We start from the raw sequence: 11621 nt of genomic DNA on the forward strand, positions 1-11621 counted from the left end.
AATTTATATTCTGAGGGGAAGGGCCTCAGATGGCGTAGTCGACATGTGTCAACCCAGCAAACCATTCACTTTGCCACATTTGGCGTAGTTGGCAGAGGATCACATAGCAAAGCCAGAGACGTGTGTTCCAAGGTTTTTTTGTCTTTTGTAACTTTGTGTCTTTGCTTTGTTGTATTACTATTGGTTATCTTTTTTTTATTATTATCTCAGACAAAACAGCAGCTGTTTGTGGGACCAAGAAGGAGTCAGGTAGGCTTGGTGCATGGCCAGCTTCGGTTGGGTTGTGTGTCCCTGTCCGTCCCCCCGTCCCTGTCCCCGTCCCCGTCCCCCCCGTTGCCTTCCTGGTGCCCTTTCTCCTCCTTCCTCCCCCCCCCCCCCCCTTCCCGTTTTGTACGGCGTGTAGCTCAATGCAGCGCTGTAGCCAGGGTAGCTCCCCACCTATGCCTTTGGGTCATGGGTCGCCATGAGGGCGACAGCCATTAGCGGGGCCTGGTGTTAATGCCTCCCTGGTACCCCCCCCCCCCTCCTCCTTTCCCCCTTCCCCCATCTTGTACAGCGTGTAGCCCAATGCAGCGCTGTAGCCAGGGAAGCTCCCCACCTATGCCTTTGGGTCATGGGTCGCCATGAGGGCGACAGCCATTAGCGGGGCCTGGTGTTAATGCCTCCCTGGTACACCCCCCCCCCTCCTCCTTTCCCCCTTCCCCCATCTTGTACAGCGTGTAGCTCAATGCAGCGCTGTAGCCAGGATAGCTCCCCACCTATGCCTTTGGGTCATGGGTCGCCATGAGGGCGACAGCCATTAGCGGGGCCTGGTGTTGTTGCCTTCCTGGTACCCCCCCCCCCCCCCCTCCCAGGTGTACAGCGTCGCCTCATTTTAGGTTAATCGTCGGGGCGACGATTCAAAAGCCTTGGGAAGAATGTAGCAGGACTAGGTCCACGCCCCTTAGACAGCTCGGCAATGCCCTTCTGAGTGGCTCTGGGAAATTGGAGGTGAGCCAATCAGTACGTGGGAGCGGCTATAAGGTTTTAGCTTTTATGTTGAAGGCTAGCGTCGTAGCTACACTGTTTGCTTGACTCCAGCCTTCACCGCTCCCCGTATTGGCTTCGCCTCTGGCCGGTTCCGTGTGTCCGCCGACTTCTCGGTAGGTGATTGGTATTGTGTTTGTAGTTGGCTATTGTTTGTATCATTCAGTGGGCTAACTCAAACATTGGGGTTTAGGAGTGCAGCTAGTCGCTGAACATGGGCCTTATGACTGACCACAGCAGAGCGGTAGGTCACGTTAACCGTTTTTAAAGTAATATGCAAACTTGCGTGGGTTTAATTGTATGTTCTTTGTGTAGCAGATCTCGGGCGTAACAGGGAGCGGCAACATCAAGGCGTCTTGGTCCCAGTTCCGACGAACGCTGCTGTTTTGTCTTGTTTTGTTTTGTTCTGTTTTGTGTTTGTGTTTCATTCCGTGGTTGAATCGGCTGTGTTTAGCCACCACGAAGTCAGCCCTAATTAACTAAGTTGAGTGACGACAGGTGTGCTGCTGTGTGCTAACGAGTGACTACGAACGCAGTTCGGTTGTGGAGGCTATCCTTACCTTGTTACACTGCGTGTCATAATTTGTCACCATAAGCCAGCGTGAAGTGATTGTGATTTACACTGTTTGCTGTGACAACTGAGTGCTGTGCATTGTAGTGCTGTGTATTCACGAGTGTCTCATTCCCTGAATAGCCACCATACTGACTTTAGCGAACTCACTCTGGAGAGTAGCCTACTACTGCTGTTTAGAGAATCCACACTGGAGAATAATACTGACTTGAGCGAACCCACACTGGAGAGAACTCACTCCCTATGTTCTTAATTGTAATAAAGAGTTTATCTTTGGACACACGCCTCTCTGGTTTTCCGTGACCCCGAACCTGTGTTGCCTGGTAAATTGATACCTTAATCCAGTTTAAGAATTTATATTCTGAGGGGAAGGGCCTCAGATGGCGTAGTCGACATGTGTCAATCCAGCAAACCATCCACTTTGCCACACTAGCATCATGTTTAAAAGTGACTACTTTTTGACATGGAACTACACTCTCATCTGGCGTAATAATCAAGGCAACTTGCAAACTACTGGCACTACTACTGCTTGTTTTCTATGGGGACTATTTTCAGATGCTGTGTGATATCACTGCGCCCATGGTACGTTTGCAAGTTGCCTTGATTATTACGCCAGAAGAGAGTGTAGTTCCATGTCAAATCAGCTTAGAAAAACGCCAGGTTTCATTTTCAGTTGGTCTTATTGCACTTTCTAAGTTGAGAAGAGACACGTTTTAAATGGGAAAATTACCTGAAATCACTTTTAAACATGATGCTAGCAGGCGAGATGCTACTGGTCTAATCAGTTTCAATGATCTATGCTAGGCTGAAGCTAAAAGTTGTACCGCCAGACTCACAGAATGGCTGGATGAACGGGAAAAAGGTAAATATCAATTGTTTTGCTCAAGGGGAGGTGGAAAATTAGCAAAATGTAAACAAATATCTGACTTTAGTGGATTTTGGACAAGATTTAGCACAGTTTTTGTTCTTATTCTCATTTCCGAAATATGAGTCTCATTTCCGAAAAATCTGTCTCATTACCGAAATTAATGTTTCATTTCTTAAAAATCCACTCTTAGAAAACGGTATTCATTTTCATTTTTAAAATTAGATTATTCCAAGTGTTCTTCCTTCATCTCTGCCACATTTTTCTGTTTGAAGTTGTGAGTTTTTACTGAGATATTATGAAATACAAGTTGCAAATCACTCATCATAATGCAGTAATGAGATATATAAGAGACATTCTAAAAATATGTTATATTAAATATTAACTTTAAAAACTGTTTTATATAGACCTTGGTATTAATGTTAATGAACCATTTTTAAAAATGCATAAATAATTACATTTCTTTGTCATATTTCATGTAAAGATCTATTGCGGTAACGATAATTTCGGATGGACTTGGTCTTAAAAACACAAGCTTAATATTGTGAGAAAACTAATATGTACAACACCTTTACACTTTAATTCAAAAGACTCAAAAGGAAATTTGTTCATAGACATATTGTCAGGTATTGTAAGAAGTTTGGACCCAGATGCAGAAATAAGTTCAAGGGTTTTTAATTCAGAGAAAATCACAAAGTAGTCCAACAGAGAGCGTCCCGTCAAACGGCGAAAAACTGAACAAAATTGCAGGCCCTGGGCCACAAAAACGGAGCAAGGAAAAGATGACAAACCAGAGCGCAGTCCAAGGAAAAATCCAAAAGGCAGAGTAAATCCAAACAGGCCGAGTCAGAGTAAATCCAGACAGGCAGAGTCAGAGTAAATCCAGACAGGCAGAGTCAGTAAATCCAGACAGGCAGAGTCACACACGAACTTGAAAGAACAATCTGACAAACTGGGGTTGACAGAGCACAGAATAAGTAGGCCTAATCATTAGGACTTAACACAAAACAGACAGGCTTAATGATAAGCAAACAATGCGCAGGTGATTACAAAATGGCCGACAGTTGGGGGCGGAGTCACCACCCCAAAACAAACAGAAGCACATGGGCACAAACACAAAATGTCCAGCAGGTGTCCATGAAGATGCAGCGATACTGACACATATTTTGAAAAATTCTACGTCAGAAATCTTTCAGTTGACGGTTTCGTGAGAATGAATAAACAATGTATTTATATAAAACATACTGAAAAATATCTGTTTAGTGATAACTTGATTTCAATTTATTTTATATTAATAAGCTACATTATTACATTAGACGGACACTGAAGACACTCAGATATGAACAGAAGAACTTAATTTAATTGCTGCCGCCTGCCGATGCCTTGGGGCTGTGCAGAGAGAGAGAGAGAGAGAGAGAGGTCGCTGTTTGCAAAAAAGCAAAAAAGCTAATCAATGTAGCCTGCCAACCAGAGAGGGAACAGCCCTCGCTCTGGTCCGCTTGTGAGGGCTGAGTTCGGTATTCACGTGAGACACCCCATCAGGATGGATTCACTGCCTGCCTATGACACCTCCCTCTATGTCCCTCCCTATTAACACATTATTTTCTCTCCTCTTCATTCCTTTATTTCTCTCTTCTTCTTCAGCTCTATTTCTCATACTTTCTGTATTTCCCTCATACCCTTCTGCTCCTCCCCCCCCATATTCTTCTCTCAGTGCAATGATTCCAATCTTCTTTATCTGCTCAAATTCATTTTAATATTTAAACAGCCGCAGTGAACCTTATGAGCCAACCATGGAGAGTGAAAATATGTGATTAAATATTGATGCCATAAATAAACAGTCTTTTATTTGGTGGTCTGCCATTATTATTACATTTGAGAGGAGGGGGTGATGGGGAGGGCTGAGAAAATGTTTATGCTCATTAGTACTGCAAACATTACCCAAGGTCTGTCTGTGTGTTTGAAAGGAAGAGAACGAAATTCATGAAAGAGGGATAGAGTGTGTACACAGAAAGAAAAAGTTAGTGTGAGTGAGCGTAGAATGCATTCCCTTGATCACATTCTAACACCTTCACAAGCAGCCTTCACTCAGGGGGTTTGTAGGGGCTAGGGGAAGAGGCAGAGGCGATTCTAGAGTCTGTGGGGGCCCTAAGCAAAAAATCCTAGGGGGCCCTACTTACACAATGAGTCTTGATTTGGATACCATACAGGAGTTTGCTATAGCCTATAGGATCTCAAAACCGTATGCCAGGGCTCTTCAATTAGCGGCCCGCGGGCCGGATCCGGCCCCCGAGATACTTTGTAGTGGCCCTTGAAGTGTTGGCTGATGTTATAAGCAAATCCTTATATTCGGTAGAGTAAATAGCTGGTGGAAAACACAATAATGGAGGTACAGCGATAGGTTACACTGCGAGTAGCGCCTATAAATAATGTTCTGTGTGGTGCGTTGCCGTTGTAGGCTACTGTGTTACTGGGTATTATGCAAAGTTACTTGTGCCTTGCTTCGTTTTTACGCAGCGTCACCAACATGTTCACGTGCGCCAAATCCAAGTTGTTTTCCTCAAAGCATGAAGCATTTTTGGTGCATGAAATCTCACCGGTAGTGTGCCTCTCCAGTCCAAGCATATCCTCGCGAAAACATTCGCCACTCGTAATGTAGCTATTGAGGCAAATAGGAGTCGGTTTAAAAGTTTAATTTTGGTGGCATCAGTTCTGTTTCATGCGCTCACTCGCTCGGAAGTCCTGCAGCCACTGCACCTCAGCCACGTAATGTTTAGAACGAGTTGAACATAAGTTCCATTTTAGCTTAGTTTCAAGGTAAATTGCCACTACGTTGGAGTAAGCTACTAACATTTTAACGGGTTTGACCACGCAAATAGTTTCAGTGTGAATCTGTGAAACTAAACATCCATCGCCTTGATGTCAAGTCCACTGTAAGTAGGCTAACATTGATTTGTGAACACGTTCATCCAATTTAAATTATGGGAAAGTTAAATGTACACGTATGTTGAGAAGAGTTAAATATGCGACCGATTACGCACATTTATTTCTTTTGAGCACCGTTTGAAACCTGTTTGTAGGCTACTGTGGTGTTTTTTTCCTTGACTATTGTTTAAATAATACATAATGAGAGTACATTAATAACCTTTAATGCCATATACTCATAAGAAAAGGATCAACATGAAACAACATTTATAGGCATGTACAGGCATGTACGGACATGTGCTGGATCAGAGTGAAATAGGGGAAAGGGGACTTTCCACTCAAGCAGGAGTGAGGGCAATGTGCCAGCTGGTTGAAAGGGTAAAACAGATGCAAACTGGAAAACTGGAAAGAACCAGAAAACCTAAACTATGGCAAAAGAGCACAAACAACCATGACTCAACATAGTGACCTAATGAGAGGTGTGCTCGTATTCTTTAAAAATGGAGGAGGGTGAAACTTCCACCATTATGATTGGATCCTCTTGCTCCTCCGCCTTTCTGATTGGCTAAAACACGATCTGGTGACGTCTCAGAAGGAGGCGCTTCTGAACAGAATAAAAGGGGGAGCAGAGCAGCCAGAACTTCAGATCGATCTCATCGAGGTACCAGCTGGTAGCGCCGCCTTCACTCTATTGCTTGGTAGTGCAGTTCAGACATTGTTTGGATTGTAATATCATTGTGATACAGTGAATAAAGATCTTCAGTGTTGGGAAGTCTCTGTCTACGTGGTCTTCTTCGGATGCTTGGTCCAGAGTGATAATTGGTTTCTTTACAAGAGTTAATTGGTTCCAGAGTGCTAATTGTTGAGAAGTCCAGGAGCGTGGAATTTTCCACCACAGATCTGGAGGTTCCTACCGAGATTTGAGGAAAGACAACCAGGAGAGCAGTTCCGCCCCGGGTGAAGCAGGTTCCGGCAGTTCAGTTCTCCAACGGGCCCAAGGTAAGCAGTTTTTGCTTATATTTAGGGAGAACTGTACTGTTGGGGCTGGTGGGTAGCCTGGGACGGGTTGTCTCACCTAACACTCTGCAAAGAATAGTGAAGACACAAAGACAGAGATTGGGTTATACTGTTGATCTCAAAAGCGTTTGCGTTTATGAGTATATGGTATTTCCTCTGTGCGACAGAGAAGACAGATAGTGAGGAAACTAGTCTGTAAAGTGTGCGACACTTATGGTGGTTTTATGTGATAGCTGAATATAAATACAGCTGCATATTAAAAGGTGTTAACTCTGTGCGACAGAGAAAACGGGAAGTGCGACTAAACCGTGAAAAATAGCTGCGAGCTATACAAGAGGCATGAACATAATATTTTTTATTCTAAACTGTTTGATAATTGGGTAAAATACTGAGTGCATACCATCTGTGCTTGTTTCTGTTGTGGGGCGTGGGCCCATGTAGATGCCAGAGTGCACACACACACTGAGGATTGTGGAAAGCTTGGGAAACCAGCGAGAGGTCTACATAGAGGAACTGGGAAAAAAGTGCACATCCATAGAAGCAGCAGTGGGAGCAGTGGTCCAATCGCTACAGACATCACACGCATTAGATGTAAACCTGTTGATAGAAATATTAACGTTCAGTCAAGGGGCTTTCTGGGAAGCAGAAGGTGATCCATCTACTAGACAGGAGTGTCCCCATGTTCAGATAAAAGAGCCACCCCCAAAGATTTACTTTAAAAGAATCACAGGAGAAAAGGGAGAAGAGCAGTGGAAGTGTGGGTTTAGTCAGGATCCAGGGTGGATAGAGGCAGGAGGGGAGACAGAAGCATCAGACTTAGCAGACCCGGTGACAGACAGTGAAAGCAAAGAGGAGCAAAAGTCAGAGTCTGAGGCAGAAGAGGAAGAGATAGTTCAGTCTTCAGACGTAGGCTGCAGCTGGAATAGCAGTCACAACTCTGGGTACGAGAGGAAAGGACAGTCCCCAGATACTTATAGCCCCTATTCAGAAAAGATCTACTCCCCAAAAACCCCAGATTTTGAGCAGGAACGCGAGGACGAGTTAGAACAACACCCCTATAGACCCTCAGAGCCAGAAGACTACTCCCCAACTGTCCCAGACGACCGAGAAAGAGAGAGGTCCTTGTGGACGGAGTGGCGTTCTAGTGAGTGGCGACGGCCAGACCCAAGAACATCCCGCCCATTGCCAAGGTGCATAGAGAAGGTGTTAGAAATAACAATTTGTCAGCCACACCAAGGGGGATTTCAGGTTGACACAATAGTAGTGGAAAAAAGTGGAACAATCTCGTCCAAACTCCTTACAGGTGCGGAGCCATTAGTAGTGCAGGAGGTGATCCAACACGCATCTCAGTTTGTGGGATACAAGTTCCAACCTATAGTTGAGCAACTGTTCAGACTGCAGCCTGAGAGCAGAAAGCGTGGGAGGAGAGTTAGAACAGAACAGGGAAAGAGAGCCAGAGAGTGGTGGGCCTGATAAGACCTTACAAGTGCTTTGCAAATAAGTTGTAATACAGCCGCTTTGCTGAATAAAGTATATGATCAATAAACTGTTTGCTTGAATAAAATAATAAATACGACATTTTTGAAAGTAATTGCTGAATGTTAAAACTGCAAAAATAAAATAAAGAAGTAAAGAGAAATCGGAGCCTTAGTCTGAAAGTTATTAAAAGCAGACACAGAGAACAGGAAGTGAGCTGGCTGACTGCCCAGAAAAAGGGAGAAGTGGCCCCCCTTCCTCCCTACTCGCATACAGTCTAAAAGACACATAGCTTAGAATAAGAGAAACATATATGAAGGCATTTATAAATACTGGGAGTGTAGAAATACAAGTTAAGGCAAAAACCATCACCGTCACTGAAAAAACAACTGAAAAGGGTAGCAAGTACCTCGTGGAAGTGAAGGATCGAGACACAGGCACAGATTTCAACATAAATTTTAAAACATACAAAGGGGTTAAGGCCTACATAGAACTGGAAAAGGGCAGTCAGGACGACACAGAAGAAACAGCTAGACCACTAACGTTGCCTGTAAAAAACTAAGACTTACCTCAGATTAGGAAAACAAGGAAATAGAGACAAAAAGGAAACACGTCCACAAAGCACCAGGAGTCTCACACACATACAGAATAAAAGACACGGCCAAAGCGGGGGAAAGGGGAACTACACGCCCACACACCCCTTAGGCGACATAAAATAAGGACAGAAGGACATCTAGTGGACAAAGAAAGAAAAACACAACCAAGATAACAAAAACAACCAAAATATAATTGTGGAACTATAATACATGGACCTGAGTGACAAGTGGTCCATAGTATTCGCCCGACTACCAGGAGGAAAGTGGCAATTGATGATAGGGAATAGCGCAGATATTTGTTGTGAGATACATGTGTGCAACAGTTACGCAGAACTTACACAGATAGTAGCACGGCTGGTAGAGAGAGCCTACATCTTTGAATCAGGAGTGTGTATGGACATAGTGAAACATTACTAAAATAAAACCAAAAAAGGTAAAACATAAAGAAATAAACAAATAAATAAAATAACATAATCAGAAGCGAAATAAGATAAATATAGGAAGCGTATGGCAGAAAGCGAACAAAGAAGGGAGTGGACATTAAAAATTACTCAGGGAACAGGGACAAGGTGGAGATTACACGTCACAAACGAAAAAGGGGAACACTTTGCAGGAGGAAGAGTGTCACTTCCTGCTCACTGTCAGAGTTGGAGTTACCTGATAGACGCCGTCCTATACACAGTAGGAGACCTGTACCCAGATTGGGCTTGCTTTGAAGAGCCTGAAGAGCAAGACGAGCCAGGAGAGGAAGACAGCTCAGAAGAGGAAGGGGCGCGCTACGAGAGCTTCGCCGAGCAGCTACGAAGAAATAAAGTAGAAGAAGAACACCACCAGGCTGAGCTAGAAGAGGATAAAAAGAACATTTGCTGCAAGTACAAGGCTGACAGTGTCGCCCAGAGAGAGAGACACAACCATATGCGCATAGTGGAGGAGGAGTATTACAAACTACATCACGAAATATACCAGAAGGAATACGAAGAAGAAAGGAAATTAGATCTCCTATATAAAGATATTAACACTGCCCTAAAACGATACCACAAAGGAGAAACAGACCCTTTGGAAGTAGAGGAAGCCATACGCCGAGGTTGGGTCCCAGGGAGCCGTACTGGGTGGATCCCAGGCCTGAACAGGGGAGAAGGCTCTATACACACTGCAGATAGCATCATAAAGGAGGTCCAGGAAGGGACATACAAGTATAAGCGCTACCCCAGACGAGGAGGGTTCAACGTGCCCGAGGAAGAAGAACCAGGGGAATTGCCCGAGTGGGAAGAAGTGGAATACCCCAACATCCGCACGTGGGTGTCATATCCAGAACTAAGAGAAAGCAAGGATCAGGAACCCAAAGAAGGAAGTGACAAAGCAGATCCTGAAGAACAGTGAAAATCAGCAGAGAAAACAAAGAGAGTCAACAAAATGACAACCAGACAGCCGACTCCACTGGAAGAGGTGGTAAGGGAGAACAAGATAGCAAAACCAGAAATTGAGAAGGTAAGCCAGAAATGGGCCAGCCGGACAAAATCAGACGCCTCCCCGTGGCCGCAAAGGGGAACACTCGACCCCATAGTCCTGACCCAAATGAGAGAAAAGGTCATGAACTACAAGAGCAGCAAGAAAGGAGAGGAAAGGAGAAAAAAGAGGGAAACTGAGCTCCAAGTATGGGAAGCTTTCGCAAAAATAGCCGAGCAGAGAAGAAAGGAAAAGGCTGATCAGCAGAACACTCCTGACCATGTGTCAAACCCAGGAGAAAAAGAGAAGATGCACTATCCACAACCCACCCAGAAGGAAGTGACATCACAGGATTCAGCCCTAGCTCTAGAGGCACCACCATTGGAGGAAAGACCACCGCCATATTCTGACACAAAAAGACTGTACCCAGAAGTTCCAAGCTTACAGGAAGCAATCAGACATATCAAAGCAGGGGGTCCATACGCTCCAACACTGCAAGCAGTCCAAGAAGTCGGGAGCCCCACGCTCCCCGCAATACAGGCAGCCCTGATGCTGAGAGAGATCATAATGAAAGGATCCCGTGACGAGGTAATGGAGGAAGCAATGAGGATACTGGAGCTGAGGAGGATCAGCCCTCATGGATCTCCACAGGGGTCACCCCAGGCGTCCCAGCCGTCATCACCAGAGTCACCCTCCACCCCCATAATAGTTGGATTCCCAGGGGGAGGAGCAAGTGAGAATGGAGTGACGAGGGAAGAACATGCAGCAGCATCAGGAGGAGTGAGTGAAGAATGGAGAGGGGGGCCAAGATGGGAAAAGGGAGTGAGCTGCGCAAGCACTCCACATGCAAGAGAAGGAGCCCTTAAAGAACAAACGGAGGAAAGCGAGAGCCTTCTGTGTGAAAAAGAGGAAGAATGGCTAAGACAGAGCCTGAGGAAATTGGGAGACCTAAGAGGACACGAGAAGGAGAAACTGGCCTGCCGCATCCTGGATAAGATAGAAGAAGCAATACCCAGGGAGAAGCGAGAGGGCCAGAATATGACACCCTACTTGAAATTCCTGGAAACGGCTGAGGAAGAAGCCACCGCGCGGTTGAATCAAGTCTACGCTGAAAAGGGGGAGGCAGGGAAAACTCACCAACAGAAAACCCAAGAGGAAGGAGAACAAGGAGAATCAGAAGACCCAAGGATAAGGAAGCAAGAGAAAGAGATTGAGAAAGATTGTGAAAGAAGAAGAACACGGATAAAGCAGAAACTGACAGAACTAAGAAGTCCCATGACTCGGGGACAGAAAAAAGAGGAAATAGCCCACCACATACTGGCTGAAATAGACCCACTGGAAAGATGGGCAGAAAGGGAAGGGAGCTTGGGTGAGACTAAAGGATACAGGGAATACAGACAGGACTGGGAAGAATTCCTCAAGAAGGTAAAGGAGGAAGTACAGCAAACCCTGGGGGAAATCAGCATCCAGAGGAAAAGTGAAGAGGAAGAGGACAGACCAAAAAGAGCCTCCTCTGAGCCTACAAAGAGAATAACAGGTCAGGAGGAGCGGACCTCTGGAGGGGAAGAGGATGAAGAGGAAATCCCCCAGCAAAGGAAAACCAGAAGTCATGCCAGAGGAAAAACAGAAGAGAGGACCCTAGGAGGGAAAAAGAAACAGAGGGAATGCCAGGTGAGATTCCAGGTGGCAAGTGACAGTG

The 11621-nt window shown here is 45.2% G+C and overlaps 1 long non-coding RNA gene across 2 annotated transcripts; it reads right to left on the minus strand.

Annotated features, from left to right (window-relative positions):
- Window positions 1-6053: 6053 nt before the first annotated feature.
- On the minus strand, window positions 6054-8513 carry LOC134068135 (uncharacterized). 2 transcript variants are annotated; one of them, XR_009936598.1, is made up of 3 exons: window positions 8450-8513; window positions 6805-7001; window positions 6054-6470 (listed from the first exon to the last, which is right to left on the minus strand). It is a non-coding gene; the product is annotated as an uncharacterized LOC134068135 (long non-coding RNA). The 2 variants fall into 2 exon arrangements; XR_009936599.1 differs by lacking the exon at window positions 8450-8513 and adding an exon at window positions 7706-7803.
- Between the last annotated feature and the right edge of the window lie 3108 nt (window positions 8514-11621).

Source organism: Sardina pilchardus, chromosome 20 (genome assembly GCF_963854185.1).
Source record: "Sardina pilchardus chromosome 20, fSarPil1.1, whole genome shotgun sequence".
In the NCBI taxonomy this organism is placed as follows: Eukaryota; Metazoa; Chordata; class Actinopteri; order Clupeiformes; family Clupeidae; genus Sardina; species Sardina pilchardus.